Source organism: Lissotriton vulgaris, chromosome 6 (assembly GCF_964263255.1).
Source record: "Lissotriton vulgaris chromosome 6, aLisVul1.2, whole genome shotgun sequence".
NCBI classification, from domain to species: domain Eukaryota; kingdom Metazoa; phylum Chordata; class Amphibia; order Caudata; family Salamandridae; genus Lissotriton; species Lissotriton vulgaris.
The window spans coordinates 78,503,907-78,519,511 of NC_141694.1; the positions used below are offsets into that span (position 1 = coordinate 78,503,907).

The 15,605-nt window shown below is 45.3% G+C and overlaps 1 long non-coding RNA gene across 2 annotated transcripts in view; it reads left to right on the forward strand.

The window, feature by feature from the left end:
• The window catches only part of LOC147706823 (uncharacterized), a 55,429-nt gene extending 40,190 nt beyond the window's left edge, over nucleotides 1-15,239 (forward strand). Inside the window, exons 3-4 of one of the 2 annotated variants that reach the window (XR_015296593.1) lie at nucleotides 6,827-7,140; nucleotides 12,656-15,239. This is a non-coding gene — a long non-coding RNA (uncharacterized LOC147706823). The remainder of the gene's footprint in view (nucleotides 1-6,826; nucleotides 7,141-12,655) is intronic. The other variant, XR_015296592.1, reaches the window with a different exon arrangement.
• The last annotated feature ends 366 nt before the right edge of the window (nucleotides 15,240-15,605 follow it).

The following is a 15,605-nucleotide window of genomic DNA, read 5'->3' on the forward strand; positions in this document are numbered from 1 at the left end:
GTGTACATCTGCAAGATATCGGGCATTTATGGTCTTCCAATAAAAATACTTTTTTTACCACCAACTTTATTGGTTTTCAAAAGACATAGCATTTGAAATTATCGACATTACTGTTGTCATGTCGGACAAGAACACATATGGTACTATGCGTCTCTAACATGCTATTCCCATCCAAACAGAGACATAGGACACTTGTTGAATCAGAGCTTGTATGGCACAAGTATGAGACAAGGCAGCAAACTTTGGCATTTCCCAAAACATGTGTGTAAGAAAGTGCCTATTTTTGTGTGGTTAACCCCACTTTTTGCCTGATATCTGATGCACTTTGACTGAGTGTGCACTGGGTCCCTGCCAATCAGGTTCCCAGTGCCTGTGTTTTTCCCAAAACTGTACCTTTGTTTCCACAATTGGCACACCTCTTGCCCACATGTAAGTCCCTTGTAAAAGGTACCAATGGTTCCAAGGGCCTTGTCACCATAGAGTGTCTATAAGAGCTGCAGCATGTACTATTCCACCCTCAAAGGGTACATGATCTACTGCCATTGCAGAGTGTCTGTTTTAGTGCAGACAAAACCTAAGAGTCGACTTGGCACACATCACTGTGTGCCATGATGCCCACACCACACTGCCTGTGGCATAGGTAAGTCACCTGTTTAGCAGGCCCCACAGTCCTAAAGCAGGGTGCACTATACCACTGGTGAGGGCATCACTGCATGAGCAACATGCCTCTATAGTGTCTAAATCAATTCTTAGAAATTGTAAGTGCAGTAAAGCCATACTGAGTTCATTATCTGGGAGTCTGTCATTACGAACTTCACAGTTCCATGATGGCTTTACTGAATGCTAACAAGTTTAGTATCAAACATCTCAGCATAATAAGCCTAGACTGAATCCAGAGCTGGATTTATCTCAAAATGCTCTCAGGGGGCATCTTAGTTATGCCTCCTGAAAAACGACCAACCCCTTAGTGTGTAGCTGACTGGTCTGCACAAGGCTGTCAATTTCAAAGTGTTTATTTCGATTTTTAGAAAAATCATAAAAGACATCAGCATAAAAAGACAATTTATGACATATTTAAAACAGAATAAGCCAGCAAAAAAGAAAAAAAGAGGGGATAGAGTGGGCGTTTCAAGAGAAAGCTAGTTGGAGAGACTCAACTTTTTAGCTCATATCACCCAAGCCCATCCCAAGAATTTTGCCACTGCTATCACAACAGCTTGTTCCGTGTTGGTCCTAAGAACCCTCAGGGCTGCCATGGCTACCCTGAAACCCAAATTCTTGCAGATAGGGTTCAACCATTTCAATCTGGGGTTTATATTGGACGGGCATATAAAAAAGAAGTGTGCAGTTGTTTCCAACACCTCAGGGCAAAACGGACAATGGCCTCCACATCCCCGTTTCCAACTAAGCATATGGAATCCCAAAGGTAGGGAACCCACCCGGAACTGTTGATACAGTTTTCTCTCCAGAGTGCTTGTTATAATATCCCAATATGGCTCTAAAGTCAAAGTCATCTTGAACTCTAGGAATCGAATGGTTAGGGAGTTGTTACTCTGGGATAATCGCCGTTGCTCTATATGGTTCCAATAAGCTTCTTTAAATATCTTCTTAGACGGAAGAACCACTGAAGATGGAGATTCCCATAAGCTCTTCATACCTATTGCTACTAAAGTTAACTTAAGCTCCCTGAACCACGGGATCTTGTCAGAGGTGTTCATGGACTTGACTTCGCTCAAGGCCTGTGCATACTGTGCCAGCTCGGGGGTCGTCCATAGTCGGCACCACTAAGCTATAGGACGAAATAGAGCCTGGTCCCTGATATTCCTACTACCGAGTCAAGATACAGGGGAAGCAGTGGTGTAGAATTGGGAAGCCCCAGAAGCGCTCGTAGGAAGTTGTTATGTGCCACAGCTAGGGGTGATAAATCACTGAAACCCCAAAGTTCCGCACCATATAGAATCGAAGCCCCTACCTTGTTATTGTAAATTTGTAATGCGGGGGCAATAGGCTTAGATTTGGATTGTTTATGCTCTCTAAGCAGGGCACCCGCCAACTGTGAGTGTTTCAAACTCATTGTATCTATGTGAGATTTAAAAGAGAAGTTTTTACCTATTGTTAGACCTAGGTACGTGAATGTGTCTATTTGTTCCAAGGGGGCTTGCTCCATACTAACCCTCCCCCTCACAGTTTTGTTCTTGTGAAAGATCATGAATTTGGTTTTGGACACATTGCTGACTAAATCCTGGTCACGACAGAAAGCCTCAAAACAGTTGAGAGCGTCTTGCAATCCCCTTTGAGCTCTTGACAGCAACAAAGTGTTGTCTGCGAACATCAAAAGAGGGATGTGCAAGCCCGCAATTCTTGGTGCGTCTGTTGGCTGTTTATCAAAGTATTCTGTAACTATAGTGATGAACAAGGAAAAAAGTGTGGGGGCCAGGACACACCCCTGCCTAACTCCCATTCCAACCTTGAACTTACTCGTCACATTGCCTTGCTTCCCCCATCGTACCTGGGCGTAATTTGCATGGTGGGAGCCTAACAATAATATTCAAAAGTGCTGGAGATAGTCCCATCGAGCGAAGGGCCTGCCATAATTTGGCCCGAGGGACCAGGTCGAAAGCTGTTTTTAAATCGATGAATGAAGCATAGAGCGATCCCCCTCCCAAAGTCACAATCTTCCCGTGTATAGCAGCATACCTGAAGGCCTGATCGACTGTACCAGTGTGGGAGCGAATGCCGGCCTGTAGGGGCGTCAAGATGGTATTATCCTCTAGCCAAGATTGAAGTCTACCCAGGACCAGTCTTGCCACCACTTTCTGGATACTGTCGATCAGGCTGATGGGCCTGTAATTGTTGGGGAGGGATCGATCCCCTTTTTTAAATACTGGGATTATCTCCGCTCCCGCCCATGTTTTTGGCGGGGGTACTCCACTAGCCACTGCGTTGGCTAAGAATAGTATGTAAGAAGCCCAAGTATCACGGTCCGATAAGAAAAGATCAGCCGGGACACAGTCTGGTCGGTCCTGGAGCTTTTCCACGGGGAAAACGTTTCAGGATTCTTAAGACCTCAGCTTTTGTAAATAGAACACACGGTTCTGGGGTCAGTTCCATTAAGGCAGTGGGATCGCTTGAAGGGCCTCTAAATTGAGTTTCAAAGTAAGAGACCCAAGCTTCAGGGGAAACATTATTTTCAGGAGCTATAGAGATATTGCCCCTGCCCCATTTCAAAGTATGCCAAAACCTCATCTTATCCCTGTCCTTGCTAGCCTCTAGCAAGTCAAACCAGTATTTGTCCTCCCAGGCAGTTTGGGCTAGCTGTTGTTGCTCTCTATATAAGCGTCTGGCCAGTCTAATGGCTGGCCCGTCGCATGACTTAATTACCCTAGCCAAGATCTTATAGGCCTTCCTACAGGAGTTGTTATACCAAGAAGCTCTTCGGGATTGGGAACCCTTGCTCTGTGTCTGGAATTTAATAAAGTATGACTTAAGGTCCACAAACAAGATTTTGTGTAGACCAATGATCATACTATTGATATGCTCCTGGGAATCACAGGTTTGGAGGGAAGAGAGAGCGACACCAACCAGAGATTTCATTGAGTTCCTAACCTCCTCATTGTCATCAATATACTGCCAGCTAACTCTTCTCATGTTATTGGTGAGAACGAGCTCCCCTGAACTAGTTTTGCTGGGCCGCTGCGAGGTTGAGGTTGTGGACAAAAGTTTAAGACTCAGGACTAGGGGATCGTGATCGCTTTCACACCTAGGATGGACCGCCATGTCAATCAGCATAGGCCAGAGGGGCATACTTAAGATAATATAATCAATACGGCTACCTCTAGAACCTATACGGAATGTGTTCCTGGCCGTTCTGTCCGAGCTCGTTCTCCCATTTACAGCCCTGAGGCTTTTAGCTGGGCAGAAACCCTTGAGATGCAACGCTGCGTCAGTCCATTTCTTTATAGGCGGAATAGAAAGCTGGGGAATGTCCACTTAATGTCCTCCTCCCATCCTAAATCAGCATCTTCGCTGTCTAAAGTCTCGAATGTGCAGTTAAAATCTCCTGTTAAAATCACAGTACTTAAAGTACGAAGTGTTCCTAAAAAACTTTCTAAATCTATCATTGCTGGCGAGATTTTGCCACCTTGAGCTCCTCTGGCATAAACATTAATTAAGAGGAGGTTATGCATTCCCTTTTTTTTCAAATTTAAAATCAAGATGTCTGGACTCTCAAAATTAACTTCCTGAATCGTCCAACCCCTGTCCTGTCTGACCCAGACAGTCAAGCCTCCCGATGGCCTACCCCTTTCCCCAGGAATCGCTTGCTTTGAGTAATTAGGATAGCCTGGGAAGAAAATGGGCGTTAAGGCCCAAGTCTCTTGGAAGAGCCAGATATCGCACGTTTCAATAAACTCTGTTCAATCGGTAGAGCCAAGCCTTGAAGAGAGACCTGCAATATTCCTTGATGGAGTTTTAAAAGGTAGGGATAAACATCCCGGCTCTTGAGGTTGATCACTCTCGGCTGTCGTACCCTGGAAACTGGTACAAATCTCGGGAACTAGAGGAGCTGGTATGGGGTCAAACTGGCTCATGCCAGTTTGCTCCTTGACTGCAACAACCTCAGTTGTATTGGATATAACCTGGGTGTCTTCCTCGTGACACAATTTAGAATCCCCAGAAATGTTTACATCACAACCAACGGGCACACAAGGGGCTGAGTACAGGGAAGAGGGCATGGCCCAAGAGTCGCTTATAGGACTGCCCTCCTCATATGGGGACTTGTTGGGAGAAGCATAATCAATCTCCAGTCAATCAAGCTCCTCCAATGTTGTTAGAGGATCAAATCTGTTCCTCAGGCGCAGTATCCTGTGCTTATCAGTGAGAGCATCTAACGTGGGATAACAGAAACCCGACCCACCAAATGAGCTGACATTCCTTTTCTGATGTTCTGGGCCTCTACTATAGGTCGGTTTGTCCATCAAGTAGAAATAGCCATGGGGCAGGGGCCTAATGGGGCTTGAATAATTAGAGGACCCCCCCCTGAGGATGTAATCAGCCACTCTATAATCCCTGAAGTTTATAACCACACAATCCCCGGGGATATCCTTGCACCTGTTACCAAGGCAACTAACCCTTCGGACAAACAAAATTTCCCCCTGGTCGTTCCCCGAGAGCGGTCTGTTCCTGTTGAGCCAGAACATTATTTTGTTCTTTAATTCGACAAAGGATTCTGAACGGCCCGGTTTCAGCTCAGGTACCCCTGCTAATATGACAACATAGGGAGATGCCTCTGGAGGCAGATTAATGCATGGTAATTGGTTGTTGCTCACCTTGGGTGGTACAAAAGGGGGCGGTGATGGACGGAGCATCTGAATCAATCAAACACTCACACCCAGTCAAAAGATCTGGGTTTAATCCATCACTGTTCTTTAGCCCACTCTGCCACCCCAGTTCAGATATGGCTATATGCAATTCAGTCTGACCCTGTGCCTCATGGGAACAGTCCAGCCCGAACTGCCAAGCCATGTCTTCCCTGGACCGGAAACAAGCTTCCGAGGACCGGTTTCTGGCATTCCAGCCGTCTTCAGCCCAGCTTGCTTAAATCCAGTGGCAAAGTGAGCATGGGACTCACGTCTGAGCATACCCTGCCACACTTATGGCGGCCAAAAGCGGTACAAAAGGGGGTGGTGATGGACGGAGCATCTGAATCAATCAAACACTCACACCCAGTCAAAAGATCTGGGTTAGTTCCATCACCGTTCTTTAGCCCACTCTGCCACCCCAGTTCAGACATGGCTATATGCAATTCAGTCTGACCCTGTGCCTCATGGGAACAGTCCAGCCCGAACTGCCAAGCCATGTCTTCCCTGGATCGGAAACAAGCTTCCGAGGACCGGTTTCTGGCATTCCAGCCGTCTTCAGCCCGGCTTGCTTGAATCAAGTGGCAAAGTGAGCAAGGGACTCACGTCTGAGCATACCCTGCCACACTTATGGCGGCCAAAAGCAGAACAAAAGGGGGTGGTGATGGACGGAGCATCTGAATCAATCAAACACTCACACCCAGTCAAAAGATCTGGGTTTAATCCATCACCATTCTTTAGCCCACTCTGCCACCCCAGTTCAGACATGGCTATATGCAATTCAGTCTGACCCTGTGCCTCATGGGAACAGTCAAGCCCGAACTGCCAAGCCATGTCTTCCCTGGACCGGAAACAAGCTTCCGAGGACCGGTTTCTGGCATTCCAGCCGTCTTCAGCCCGGCTTGCTTGAATCCAGTGGCAAAGTGAGCAAGGGACTCACGTCTGAGCATACCCTGCTGTCGTATTTTGACGGTGATCGGGTTAGCGTTAAGCTTTTGCTACACGAATTTCCCTTATCTTGACTATGGTTGTCGGAAGCCATTTTGAATGTGCCGGCGGCCATTTCATATGAATGCGTCGCCTCGTGGCCAGCATACCCTTTTGTCCTTTCTCTGTACCACTGACCACTCGAATTTGCCCAGCAACAGTCTATTTTTAGTACTGGTCAAGCTCACACATGCGCAGTTAAGCCCTTTGTACTAGTGGACAGTCATCACTTAGGAATGTCCCTCCAAACTGACCAGTGGTGTTGTAACTCCTCCCATGAGTTGGCTGTGTTCCAAAAATGACCATATATGTACCTAAAACTCTGTAAAAGTGTTCCGCCTACATTTTTATTACTGTAAAACTGTATAAAAGAAGGCTTGCACCGATGTTCGGTGTGATACTCCTTGCATTGCCGAAGGGTGCTGTAGGAATGTACCACCACCCCATGGGGTCTTAATAAACTTGTCTTTTGCATTTGCCAGTTTCCGTGCCAACATCTTTTATGCTGTAGCGGGTTTTGCGGAGTATGTAGGCTTGGAGAACCCAATACCACAAATTGGCGACCACGAAGGGACTCATCGGCGACTCGGATGCCCGAAGGAGAGGTCGCGTACGCTGCCACTGAGTGACCCAAGTCTTGGCACCCACGGTGTTTTCTTCCTTTCCTTCTGATCTGACCTTCCAGGTGGCGCCGGTCCTCGACTGAGATCCTGCTCGTTCGAGTTGTCGTACAGTGCCGGTTTGGCTGATTCGATTAAAGACCTTGGCAGTTGGAACCTGGATATCTGAGAATTTGGTAAGCTTGTGATTGGTAAGATAGTCTACGGACGCTTACTGTGGCTCTTTGAATTTGTTTTGAGTTAGCTAACATTTGGATCTATGATTTGAGTTATATGTGCAGTGCACTTCACATAGGCAGGCATGTAGAGATATTTCTCTAAACTTGTTTTTGTTTGAACGGCACATTTGTGTGGAGTATATTAAGTGCCATTTTTGTGGTATCACGTTTCCGTGATATTTTTGACATGCCTGTTTTAAGCACACTTCGAGGAATGTGCTGTCTTGGAAATGGTACCAATTATCGATTAAATGAATCTCAGCCGGCTCCCCCAGAGGGGACTCCCAATTGGGAAATGTATATTAAATGTGGCCTTCCCCCTATATTATACAGTAAATTATGGAACAAGTATACTAAATCTGATCCCGAGTTGCAATGGCCACTACATGGGTCGTTTGATTTACGAAAGGTTCAGTATGTGGAGCAATGTTTGTTTCAGCGTAGGTCTAGACAAGATATGTTTGATTGTGTACGAATGTGGGAGAAAGCAGTGCCCGAACGAATGAAGCGTGAAATAGCCTTGGCGGACAAAGAGCAGCGGAAGGCTGCTCGTGATAAGGCTTTACAGCTGGAGGAGAAGGAGTTGCAGGAGAAGAAAGAGAGGGAGGCACGGGAACGTAATTTGCAAACGAATGGTCAATTCCCTATTCGACGTCCTCTTTATCCTGTCCTTACTAATGAAGTTGATGATTTTTCATTGTTAGATCGGTGCCCGCCTCCGTATGTTCTGCCTAAGGCCCCAGACGAGGACTCGGACGGAGATGGTCAAGGGAGTAAGAGTATGAGGCTAAGTGCTAGTGAGGCTGCGGAATTGCGCAGTTTTGCCCGTAACCTAAATTTGAACAAAATAACTATGTCGGAGATTAATGATGAAATGAGTAAGTGGTCCGAACGAGAACGGTTGTATTTCTTGAGTCAGTTTGGAGATGAAGTTGTAGATCGGTTTAGGAAATATTCGATTGATCTAGAGCCTAAGGATATATCAGTTAATCGTGAGAATATGCATAAAGGTTTATTTGTTATTGCAGATGCGGATGGGTTTTTCCATCGGTTAGTCCAGCTACGGGATGCGGCGTCAAGATTACGGGAAGCAAGAAAAGAATCAGATGTGCCTGCGCCGGGATCGACGGAGCAATCCAAAGAGTGTTCTATCTTTGGAACAGATAAGAGTTCTACGGTTCATGTTATGCCTATGCGTGAAGCTGCACCTTTGTATGTCCCTCCTAAAGGGCAAGGTACAAGTGACGATAAATTGTCTGGGGATGCCAAGGGTTATTTCATATATAATTGGGTTTATACACCTTGGAAGAGAGCAGATGTTATGGCACTGAAAAATGCTTTACCTGATCCCCGTAAAAATCCGGCAGCTTTCTATGAAGGAGTGGAAGGGGCCATTTCTTCATGTGTTATGACGTTAGTTGATATTGATCTTTTCTTCGGGTTAATATTACCCCCTGATATGTGGAGAGCGATTCGCAAGTTTGATGATCAAGCGATATTGGGAGCGGATTGGAAAACTCTAGGCCAAGCTGATTTAGATAGGGAGCCTGCATGTAAGCCGTGTCAATTAATTTTAGATCTTCCAACAGCTATTTTGAATAAATTAAAAACGCTTGTCCCCCCTAAAAAGATTGATTGGACTATGTTAGCTTCTTGCAAACAGAAACAAGATGAATCGGTTTCTGACTTCTTTTCACGTTTTGAGGAAGCATTTCATGATTACAGTGGGCAATTATTAACAGATGACACGGGTAGGCATTTGTTTGTTGATAAGTATGTGGCTAATCTCCTGCCGGAGATTGCGAAGCGTTTAAAGACTAGCGAGAGTTCCTGGACCACGGCGACCCCTGCGTCCTTATTGACTATGGCTCAGTATTATGAGCGACAGGAATTAGAGGCTAAGGAAAGTACTGATAAGAAAGCGAAGGAATTAAAGACGAAAGTGATGTTGGCTCAGGTTCGTGCTACACAGCCGAGAGGGAACGATAGAGGCAGGCGTGGAGGGTTTGGTGCGTCTTCTGGTCGTACCGACATTGCTGAAGATCAGTGTGCATATTGTAAAGAGTTTGGACATGGTCAGGATGATCGTAATACTTTTGATCTACGGAATCAGTATCAGATATCAGAGGGTGAGAATGTGGAGTCTCAGGACTATGTGCATGCATAGGATTGCGTAGGATGGGGTGTGGAATCGGTTGAAATACCAGTAGATCAAAGAGGTCCCTATGTATCAGCGGGCGTTTTGGGTTCTCTTGATCAGTTCCTAGTTGATACAGGAGCTACTCGTAGTGCTCTATCTAAAAACTTGGTTCCAAGGGCTCCCCTGTCTGGCGAAACGATTACATCTATAGGGTTCGATGGAACACCCTCTCTTAGCCCATTGTCACAACCCCTTACATTTTACATTGGCAGATTCTTTGGTCCGTGCCCGTTTTTATTGTCACCAAACACTCCAGACAATATTATGGGCATAGATTTGCTTAAATACTTCTGAGCGACAATACGCTGCGCTCCTGAAGGAGTGCGGGTCATCTTGAATGACAATTACCCAGATGTAGAGAGACTGTGTACTATGCAAGAAATTGAAGCGTTAGCCTCTCTCCCACAAACGTTATGGGCTATTTCCGACACGGATGTGGGACAGATGCTTATTCCCCCTATTCAAATAACTGTTAAGGAGGGTGTGTCTCTGCCACGTGTACCACAATACAAAATATCTAGGGAAGGTGAAATTGCCTTAACTCACATTGTACATGATTTGATTATTGCAGGAGTAGTGGAGGAAGTTCCCTACAATGTCTGTAACAGCCCGATTCTTCCGATCTTAAAGAAAGACACTGATGACAAAGTCTATCGATTTATTATTGATTTGAGGGAAATTAACAAGATTGTAGTGCCCCAGTATCCGGTGGTGTCTGACATCACCACCTTACTTACTCTGATTCCACCCACTGCTACCACGTTTACTGTGATTGATCTAAAAAATGCCTTATTTTCCATTCCCATACATCCCGATAGCAGATATCTATTTGGCTTCACATTAAATAATAAATCGTATAGATTTTGTCGAGTTCCTCAAGGCTATACAGAAAGTCCTAGCATCTATAGCCAGGCTTTAAAGAGACAGCTCGACTCTTTTGATTTGCAGTCTGGAGTGGCTCTCATTCAGTATGTCGATGATATTTTACTAGCTGCAGACACGCATGCACAGTGTGAAAAGAGTACTCTTGCTTTACTCTCCTTTGTTGCTCAGAATAATCACAAAGTATCTAGGAAGAAACTGCAATACTGTAGACCAAAGGTGACCTACCTCGGTCATCTTTTGTCTAAGGAGGTGCGTGCATTAACATCTGATCGAATTCAAGCAATTTTAGATACACCAGTCCCCGCACTCAGAGAGATGTGCGTGCTTTCATAGGTTTAACGTCCTTCTGTAGGCAGTGGATAATGGGGTTTTCACACATTATAAAACCCTTGTTAGCGTTATTGTCCAAGACTACACCAATGCCCCTTGAATGGACAGATGAATGCCAGAATGCTTTCGAACAATTGAGACAAGCTCTTTGCTCTGCACCAGTGTTAGGTACACCAGACTACACGAAGATTTTCACGTTGTGTGTACACTAGAAAGATGGGTATGCATTGTCAGTTTTAGTGCAGACACACGGGGATAAGCAGAGGCCCTGCGCGTATTTTTCGGCAGTACTTGACCCCGTAGCACGAGGATTACCTGGGTGCTTTCGAGCAGTTGCAGCAACAGCAGTGGCAATACGGCAGAGTGAGGGAATAGTTTTGTCACACAAATTGCTGGTGTTAGTTCCCCATGCGGTAGATGCTCTGTTAAACCAAACAAAGACCCAGTATCTTACGAGTGCACGTCTAAAACGATATGAGCTCATACTGTTGGCGCCACACATCACACTAAAGAGATGTGCTACCCTGAACCCTGCTACTTTATTGCCGTATCCAGTTGCTGAAGGCCAGGAGGAAGAACACCATCATTGTGCTTTCCTGACTGAAGAACAAACAAAGGGTCATGTTGACTTACAGGATACGCCACTTCCAGATGTGGATGGGGAACTGTGGGTTGATGGATCGTGTTTGAGGCTGCCAGATGGTACAACTTCTGCAGCATATGCGATCACGACACTTAAGACGGTGGTAGAAGCAGCACGAATACCACAGAAATCGGCCCAAGCAGCGGAACTGATAGCCTTTACAAGAGCATGTGAATTGAGTGCTGGCTTGTGTGTGAACATTTACACTGATAGCCGGTACGCCTTTGGAGTAGCGCATGATTTTGGCCTACTCTGGAGAGAGCAAGGGTTTTTGACTTCACATGGAGTGCACATCATGCATGGAGAACTAGTGCGTGATCTCTTGAATGCGTTACTTTGTCCAAAGAAAGTGGCGATAATCAAATGCAGTGCACATAAGAAAGTGACTGACAAAGTGGGGCAAGGAAACGCTTTTGCAGATAGCATAGCGAGAGAGACTGATATGTTACGAAATGCCTCGCCAATGTATGTAGTGAAATCACAGGCTGAGCAATGGCATGATGCTAGAGAGGAGATACTAGATATTCAGAAATCAGCGTCTGAAGCAGAACTCGTAACCTGGGCAGCAGAGGGAGTGCTGGATGATGAGGGTTGTTGGAGAAGCAAAGATATGGAACGATGGAAATTGCCTGCAGCTTACTTGCAAGCGATGGTCCAAATGACACATGGATTGGCACATGTTGGAGCTCATTGCAATTACTCGATTGCTAACACGAGTTTGGGAGCATCCTGAGATTGCCAATACGGCCAAAAGAGTAGTGCAGACCTGTCTGATCTGTTTACAGCACAATCCTGCAAAAGGGACACACACTCCGAAAGGAGGGTTTGTTCCACCTACTGCACCATTTGAAGTACTGCAAATGGATTACATTCAGCTTGAGCATTGCAATAACCTTAAGTATGTCTTAGTGGTGGTGTGTGCTTTCAGTAAATGGATTGAGGCCTTCCCCACGAAGGATAATACAGCGCTGACAACAGCTAAGGTTTTGCTCAAGGAGTACTTCCCTCGCTACGGTGTTTGTAAATTTTTGTGGAGCGATAACGGACCTCATTTTGTTGGGAAAATTGTGGAATATGTAATGAAGGGATTGGGAATTCAGCAAAAGTTTCATGCTGTATTTCATCCGCAGTCAGCAGGTCTCGTGGAAAGATATAATGCTACTCTGAAATTAAAGCTAGCAAAGATAGTGGCATCCACGTCTTTGAAATGGCCGGATGCTCGGCCTCTGGCATTGCTATCTATCAGATCAGTGCCCCATTCCCGAACTGGCCTCACACCTTATGAAGTGGTGTTTGGAAGGCCTATGAATATATGTGGAGTTCCTAAGCCTCGATTATTACATGATGTGCCTTGTATAATGATGAACGATTATTTGGCACGATTAACAAATGATTTACTTTCCATTCATCAACAGGTTCGAGAAGCGCTCCGTGAGAATTCCATTGGAGAGGCTCACAATCTTCGTCCTGGGGACCATGTGATGGTCCGATCCTTTGAGAGAACAAGCAGCTTGGAGCCGAGGTGGCGTGGCCCCGAGCAGGTGTTGCTCGCAACTCGAACGGCTGTGCGAGTCACCAACAGGAAGCGGTGGGTGCACTCCACTCACTGCCGCCGTGTCTCTCCGGATCTGGTGAACCCAACTGTGCTGTCTGATTATCGAGACATCTTGGACGCGGAGAAGAGCCCAGCTGTTGCGCCTACTGAGCCGGAGGGAGCCTTCCTGGACCACACCGTCTCTGGAAGAGAGAGATACAACCTACGGCCAAGAGAAGCAGTTGTTTTGTGCGAGACTGGTTGAGTTACCGCTCCAGGTTTGTGAAACGGAAGCCGGGAATATCAAGGGTGGGGGATCTGTTCTGCCAAGTGTAGCGACACCCATCTTGAATCTCGGAGAAGAAACCAACGGCTACCTCAGAGCTCAGCACTCATATTTTTATGTTTTAGGTGTTTTTTGAGACATTTTGAACTTTGAACTATGGCATCTTCTACAATGCGAAATAAGAGAATTCTTGGTGCAGTACTATTTGTTATGACAATTGTGGTGATAGCTGTGATAGCTTGGGTAGTAGAACTCCTGGTGCCGGCAAGAGAACATTTATTGCCAACTACCCCAATTCCGTCTGAACATTTTCATTTTACCCTGCCTTACCATGAAGAACGACACAGACAGACTTACTTGAATAATAGCTTCATCCAGATTCTGCATCACACCCACACTATGACAAATACTTTCAACTGTTGGGTATGTGGGATGTTGCCTGGACATCAAAAGAAAGGAGGCACTCCACTTATCCCACTCCCGTTTTCCCATAATGGGTCTTGCAATGCTTGGTATACACTTTTGTTTACTTTGCGATGGCCAACGAAAGGTGGATTACTTTTTTGACTTAACAAAGTTTGTTTCAATGATCGAGATGGTTATCCACAAGCTGAAGGAACTAAGTTTGAATGGGAAGAGTACCGTCCTGACAACGTATCCTCGCCACGAATTTATAGCAATCAAAGAAGTGTAAATATGTCTAATCTGCACGTGATTACTGTTATCGATACAAAAGCTGACTTGTGCGTTCGTAATAAAGGTACAATCCCAGTAGGAAGAAGTGAATGTAACACCACTCTCACCTTTGACACTCCAAATGGTATTACGTTTGTGGCCTCACAAAACACGTACTTTATTTGTGGAAATAAAGGTTATCACCGTCTCCCAATAGGATGGTTAGGAACATGTTATATATCTTTTGTATTACCTCCTGTGTTTATTGCCCCACCTATGTATCATAATGACTACGTGTTATACTACGATTTTATATTAAATAGAGTAAAGAGAACATTGGTTCTCGATGAGATTGATCAGACTGACACTGCTTTGCAACAGTATGTTGACTTTAATTTGGGCCTCTTTTCATTTGTTGGAGCTGCTTTAAACAGTCGAAAAATAAGACGACTGACACGTGTTGTAGAAGCTGTTGCTAATAAGACAGTTTTTGCTTTAGGAAACTTAACAGAAGAACTTCACATTACTAGAATTGTAACGCTCCAGAATCGCATGGTCTTAGATGTAATATTAGCTGACCGTGGAGTAGCATGTCGTATTATCGGAAGTAGTTGTTGTGTATACGTGCCAGATAATTCACCTTCTGTTTATGATGCAATATCTAAATTACATAAAATTGCTGCTGAGATACATCCTGATAATGGTACATGGACATTTTTGGGGTGGTTTTGGACATTGCTTAGTACGTGGGGTTGGAAGCTGCTGACAATACTATGTGTAATAATTGGGATATTATTCTTCCTATGCCTTTGTATTCAATGTGGCCCTATGTTATGTACAATGTGTCTTTCTGCCTGTATCCCGTCCAAACGAGCTATTGCCAAAAATGAACAAATGATTCATAAAGAAGTAGCGCAAATTATGTCCATTGATATTGAAGATGAATACCCTGATTATGTCCACTATAAGGTAGCTTCAGCTAAACGCTAAAAGGGTCGTCTGTCGTAATTTGACGGTGATCGGGTTAGCGTTAAGCTTTTGCTACACGAATTTCCCTTATCTTGACTATGGTTGTCGGAAGCCATTTTGAATGTGCCGGCGGCCATTTCATATGAATGCGTCGCCTCGTGGCCAGCATACCCTTTTGTCCTTTCTCTGTACCACTGACCACTCGAATTTGCCCAGCAACAGGCTATTTTTAGTAATGGTCAAGCTCACACATGCGCAGTTAAGCCCTTTGTACTAGTGGACAGTCATCACTTAGGAATGTCCCTCCAAACTGATCAGTGGTGTTGTAACTCCTCCCATGAGTTGGCTGTGTTCCAAAAATGACCATATATGTACCTAAAACTCTGTAAAAGTGTTCCGCCTACATTTCTATTACTGTAAAACTGTATAAAAGAAGGCTCGCACCGATGTTCGGTGTGATACTCCTTGCATTGCCGAAGGGTGCTGTAGGAATGTACCACCACCCCATGGGGTCTTAATAAACTTGTCTTTTGCATTTTCCAGTTTCTGTGCCAACATCTTTTAAGCTGTAGCGGGTTTTGCGGAGTATGTAGGCTTGGAGAATCCACACTGCCACACTTATGGCGGCCAAAAGCGGTACAAAAGGGGGTGGTGATGGACGGAGCATCTGAATCAATCAAACACTCGCACCCAGTCAAAAGATCTGGGTTTAATCCATCACCGTTCTTTAGCCCACTCTGCCACCCCAGTTCAGACATGGCTATATGCAATTCAGTCTGACCCTGTGCCTCATGGGAACAGTCCAGCCCGAACTGCCGTCCATCACCACCCCCTTTTGTACCGCTCACCTTGGGTGGCATCTCTCTAGTTGGGGCCATGGACTGAAGCACCACCTGGGGTG